Raw genomic sequence first — 6,173 nt, 5'->3', positions numbered from 1 at the left:
AAAGTCTGGTCAACCAAAGGGTCTTGGCTTTGCAGTAAGAAGCTTATACAGTTATGCTTACAACATAAATAACTGTTCTCAGCAGGGAGCTTGTACTCTATACTTCTGGGGGACCACAGGCAGAAACCAGTTGGCTGGCCAAGGAGCGTGTAAGTGAAGGGGTGTGCTCTCCTTCATCTGGGCACCCAGCTAACAGTGACTTCAAGCAGGTGCTGGAGGTGAAGGTAAGAGAAGCAATCTTTGAGAAAGACTGAGGCAAGTGTGGTCATACTCATACTGGAAAGGATGTGACGCATTTGTTTTTGCTTCAAAACATATTTCCTTTTTTCCCGACCTAAAACTGGTGGCTTTGCTGATCAATTCAGTGTGCAAGAACACCAGGGTATAACTCTTGTTTTTGAAATAAAAGAGGAGCAAACCACCTCATACAGCTTGAGAATATGAATTCCTCCCCGCTTGCCACTAGAGGACACATGACTCATTCTTGCAGCTCTCCTGAGCCTACTGCTGCTGCAGAGCTGTCAAGATCCAGAGCACTTTTAACCTTACCTGAAAGCAAAATGGATAGTCAAAAATCTCTGCAATGGTACTATCTGTAAATGAGAGAACTGAGAGTATAAATCAAAGACTTTTGACTCTCATTTTGGTGGAGCGGAAAATAGAATTGTTCAGCTTGAAAACAGAGAAAAAGAAGAGCAGAGTACTGGGTATAAAGGAGATGGACAATAGATTAGCTTAAGGATTTACAGAATCACCCCAGGAGCTCACACCTGAGGATTTTTGGAATACCTGAGTGTGCTTGGAGGTACATCCAGCTGCCTGCATTCCCCTGCCCCAAGATTTCAATAGAGCAAGGATGAAAATAATAAATGGATTTAGATTTGAAGATAAAAAAAATCATGCTGAAAAAGCAAATAATGTTCCTTCCCAGTGATAATTTCCCCTTCTGTCTACTAGTCAAGAAATGGATACTTTGTGCATCCTTTAACTTCATTAAAAAACAGAATTATTGAAGAAAATTAAACATACTTCTAATTTCAAAAAGTGCAAGAACAAAATCCTACTTTTATTTTTACATCAACACTGATATTAGCTTCTAAACTTGCATACATAGAAGGAATATAGGAATGTATAGCTTGATACACCACCAACATTACAGTGAGAAAGTATTTTTCTTTGGTCCGGCAGTAGGATTCAGATGAGCTTGTGGTAAATTATAACCACTATATAATAAATTCTTTCTCTACATATGCACATTCATGACAAGTGTGTTTTTGTTTGTTTGTTTGTTTTTTGTTCTGAATCACTGTATTTCTGAACCTCCCAAAGAAGAAAAGACAGCAAGTCATGAAGTTGCTCTACGCCTTCTTTGGTTTCTGAGCTCATGTCTTTGTAACAGGTATTTTGAGTGTTAAAAATATGCCTGCCAACAGTATTCTTCATTAACTCTTCAAGATAATGTGAGAATATATATCATTAATTGGTTGTATCAGGGTGATTAACTTAATCGGTTCATGCATATCAATAGAAATAACATCTCTTCTGAAGTAAAAAAAAAAAAAAGTATAAAGTGTATGGAATAAAACTGGCATGTATATACACATGCATACATTGGACTTGGACTTAAAAATTAAGTTCAACAGTCCCCAAAGCCTATGAACTGATTCCTTATATACGTTGTGGTAAAGGTACCCATGAAATAAAAGATACAGAAGTATCTGAACAAACTTGGGTAGAATTTCTTTCCCTTCAAGATTTGTCTTTCTCAAGTATCACTTATCATTATTGAAATATTACTTATGACTATTAAATCTGTAGAGTACTTTGAATCTTCACTGTCAGCATGAGTCACGTTTCATCAGGAAAATAGCACTATTCTTAATAACTACTCAGTTTGTTCCCTCGTTTTTCCTCATGTTTAGAAGTCCTGGTAACCCTTCTCATGAAGACCATGCACTGAGGCCATAGAAGGTGGAAGAGTTCCAGCACCGTGATGTGAAAATTAATTTCAGGATTCATGGCAGCTGTTGTTGCAGCCAGAGTGCTCTATGCCTCGCTCAGTTAATTCAGAGCTTTCCTTAAAAAAATCTTGTGGCTGTCATGACTGAGAAGAAACTTAGAAGAAGATCTAAGTCTACTTTAAATCCTCACAAGCTTTAAAAAAAATAAATTAAAAAAATAAATAAAAATTAAAGCAACTGAAAATGAGAACACAATATTTCATATCTTCAGAAATCTTTATTACATATTGAAAAAATTGAGCATTACAGACAAGCCAGAGAGGGCAAGGTTTTAGCTCCATTTGGTACAAGGCAAAGGAGATTGAAAATATTAGGCAGTTCCTTATTAGTCTGAACAAACTTTGGATCTAGTCCATAATGACACACTAGGATATGGTGGAGCATTTTGAACTGGACATACCAAACCAGGACAAAAGCAGACTGCGCTTGAGTACATCAAATTGCTTACAGAAATAAGATTTACCCTTGCTGAATATCAATGAACCTAACTAGGGACTTCCTCTCTTGTTAAAGTAATGTTTATGGTGTTCATTGTAGTATTTTAATTGTTGTTTTGAAATCAGAATATATCCTCGGGATTCTCAGAATGATAAACAAGCATACTGTACACTTCTGAAATACATTTGTCAAGATTAAGGTTTGAGAAAAATAATGCTTCCAGCAAGTAACACAGATCTTATACTGCCTAATATTGTTGTAGTTCTGGGGTTCTGGGATGGTTTTTTTTTTTATTATTATTATTATTATTCATTCTCTAAGGAACTGAGCTAGAAGGGTTTTTCTGGCTCAGTTGTCAATATAATGGTGCTCAACCATGCTATAATGCATCTAGGGATTAATTTATTGCTATTAGCAGATCCACCAGGGAAATGCAGGTGGCTAGAAAAAAAATTACCTATCAGAAATGGAGGGGTATCAAAACCCTTTCAAGTAATGGAAAAAGAAAATAGATTGTAACTGAAAATGACAATACTGCTAGAGAAGATTGTGTGTTATGGGTGACTAGATGAGCAGAAGCATGATCCATCCAGTGATGAAGTAAAACCAGACAGGGAAATATCTCTGATATAAGGTATAAAATCATATCACTATAATACAAGAAACCTCTAGGGAAAGTAAATGTGTCTATACTGGAGTAACTTCAACTTGCGTAACCATACATAAGCTAAATTTAAGCTAACTGGGGCAGGTATTTCTAGTAATGTAACCATGGCAGCATAAAACTCAGCTCAAACTAAAAAGAAAAAACACCTGCTCAAGGAGTTGCATAAATACTCACCATTTGGCCCCACAGAGCCCTGTCCTACCATAGTTACACCTCCCATAATATCCAAGTTAGAGAGGCTGCACATAATAGCTGCAGTAAAGATGCTTCTTAAGACTAAAACTCCCTCAAAGGGATCTAAAGCCTGTTGGTGTCACTAGCAGAGTCTCCACTGATTTCAGTGAACTTTGGCTCAAGCCTTTTAACGTTAGAGATGAATGCAACATATTAAATTATAGAACAGAGTACTTGGTCTTAATAAGAGCAAATTATTTCTTCAGGGTAATAAAACTGATCCAGTTGTAGTGAGACAACTAAGAAAACAGACTCAGGGAAAACTAATTAAAACATCTTGAGTACAAGAACTAAGTTTCACCCTCCCTGACATAAGAAATTACCTTCAGAACTTTTATAAAACATTTATCCTCATACAAAGTAGGTAATAAAAGTGATATACTGTAGCCTTCTCCCTAACCAAGATCAAACTACCTACCTTCTATGAAAGGGAGTAAATTGCCTGGGATGTGTCTCTTGAACACTGAAAAAAATTGTTTGCTGTTGAAATGTGAAAGCCTATTAAGTACTGCACTGTGATTGCTTTTCAATTAGCTTTTACAAAGTTCTGAGGAAAAAAACCCAAAAAGTTAGTTCCCTAGCTTGCAAGCCAGCTATTAGGTTTTTACTCAAACAAGGTTCACCAGAAGACTGCACTTGGTTTCATCATGTAGACATTTCTTTATCAAGGATAAAAGGATTTGTAGAAGTAAGAGCAAAGCTAGAGAAGCAAGTTGTTCTTCAAGTAAAAGCCATGCTGGCTTTTCTGAGGGTCAGCTGTCCCCAGCAATGGGCATAGACTTTTGTGGTAAATCTCTTTGGGTACTGAGAAGGTGTTTGATTGGGTTGAGTGGGGCTGTTCAGATGCAGGACTGAACCGGAAGAGTTTGGGCCGGAAGAGCTTTTGAGCTTGAACCAAAGTATCATGCAGCAAGTCAAATGACAGGGTGTATGTCCCAAGGGAAAAGTGACTCATTAAAGTGATTGCCGGAAACATATAACAAGGCACTCCCTTACGATGACTACTGTGGGTACTTCAAGTCTTGATGCAGAGGGGTTAGATCTAGATAATCATTTAAGCAAGCATTTAACTGCAGATACATGAGAAGCCCTGTTGACTTCACCAAGCCAATTTCAAACTGAAGAACAAATGTAAGTGCTTTGCTGGATGCAGGCCAGAGGCAGATGAAGTTAGCAATAAGACCACTTTGGAGACATCTTTTTACCTCTGAATCCTCAGAGCACCCAGACCTCTTGCTGGATAGTTTTGGGAAGGATTATTAAGGCAAAGCAGATATAAAGCTGTCAGTTTTATAACTACCTGAAACATAATTTGGGACACTATCTAAACCCTTTCCATATAGAACAAGGAATTTTCCTTTACTCCATAAACAGAAATTTTGTATCAGGCTTTCGAACAGCTTTAGAGGCTGTTAGTTTATTTAGAAGCTATTTGTTGATTGAGAATTAAAACAAAACATCTGGGTCAATTTTTATTTCCCTCATTGGAATTGCTTTATAATTTTCCTGATCTTATTTTTCAGGCCAGAAAAAGGATTGTGTCCAAAAGCATTTGCTCAGAAACTGGATTGTAATAATAAATGTCAGCCAGGTATACCAGATCCCCCTTTTTCTGGATATCATCCTCCAGTGTTTTCAGATGGCATTTGAAATCAATTATCACACTGCGAAGGACTGTAAAGTATGTCAGAAGGTGGGCTCCAATTCAACACAATTGGCTTCAGTGTTTTCTAATCCCTGGAACAGGTTTTTTTTCTCCTTAGTTTTATAAAACTTTCTATCTAGGTTGCTGCTATTTCCTTCTAGTTGTTTCAGATTGTCAGGGAAATCCCACTTCAGCTATGCTTGATTACTGAATTCCTTCTGAATTCACGGGAGTCAGGATTTATTATTTTTTTTCCCAGTATGGTTGTTTCCAGTGTGGTTTAATCCATGTGCAAGACCAATAGAAAAGGAAGACTTCCAAAGCTCTAAAGTGGTCAGAATCATTACAGATAAACAGCTGAGAAGCAAAGGCCTACCACCTGTCATTACAGTCGTTTTGGCCATGACAGAACAAGCACATATGTAGAGATCTGAAACAATGCACATTTCCAGTCTACTGGTTGTTGCAATTTCAGAATATAATGCAGTGCTAGAACATTGTTACCACTTACACTTATTTCAAAGTGTGTTGGGCCTTACTTGGTTGGAAGTGAGAATTATTGCCATTTTTTTCTTCTGTTTCTCAAAAAATAGGCTTCCTCATGTTCCTACTGAAAGTAAAGCATTCAATACAAACTTCACAATTTGATTTTTGTTCATGACTTAAAGACTCCCACGGGGGTTTTTTTGGAAGATTTTTGTGATGCTATAATGGAGCACCCTCTGTTTACTCCTACAATTTATGGATATGGACAGTACATATGTTCAAAACAAGTTCTTGCGGTACAAATTTAGAATATATTGAAGTCTGTCCTCCACTGGTTCTTATCTGGGACTTCAAGAATCCTTAGCTAATTGATAGTGAAGATTAGAAAGAGTAACTTTACTTTATGTTCTGGGGAGCTGCTCCTTTGACATCTGTGTGAGTGAGCAAGGGCTACAGCCGAAGTATAGCACTGGTGACCTGCTCTGAGCATGTTTATTCAGGGAATACTTATTATTATTTGTCTTGGGGCAAATACCTTCGTGTAAGGATGACAAGCTGAATGGTAAGTGTGAAATTCTTAGTGGGGAACTATTTCTCATTGATTTTTGCTGCAGACGTGTTCAGTGCCCCAACAGCAGGTACAAGGGAGACAGGCACAAAGTACTCAGTGTGTCTTAGTCAT

The 6,173-nt window shown here is 37.5% G+C and overlaps 1 long non-coding RNA gene across 1 annotated transcript in view; it reads right to left on the bottom strand.

Moving 5' to 3' along the window:
- The window catches only part of LOC308188021, a 107,614-nt gene that overhangs the window by 38,734 nt on the left and 62,707 nt on the right, over window positions 1-6,173 (bottom strand). The gene's annotated exons all lie outside the window — the stretch shown is intronic.

The sequence above is a fragment of the Anser brachyrhynchus genome (genome assembly GCF_964034855.1).
Source record: "Anser brachyrhynchus genome assembly, chromosome: 1".
Taxonomy (NCBI): Eukaryota; Metazoa; Chordata; class Aves; order Anseriformes; family Anatidae; genus Anser; species Anser brachyrhynchus.
The sequence above is the reverse complement of the archived record's forward strand: the minus strand, read 5'-3'. Positions and strand labels throughout refer to the sequence as shown.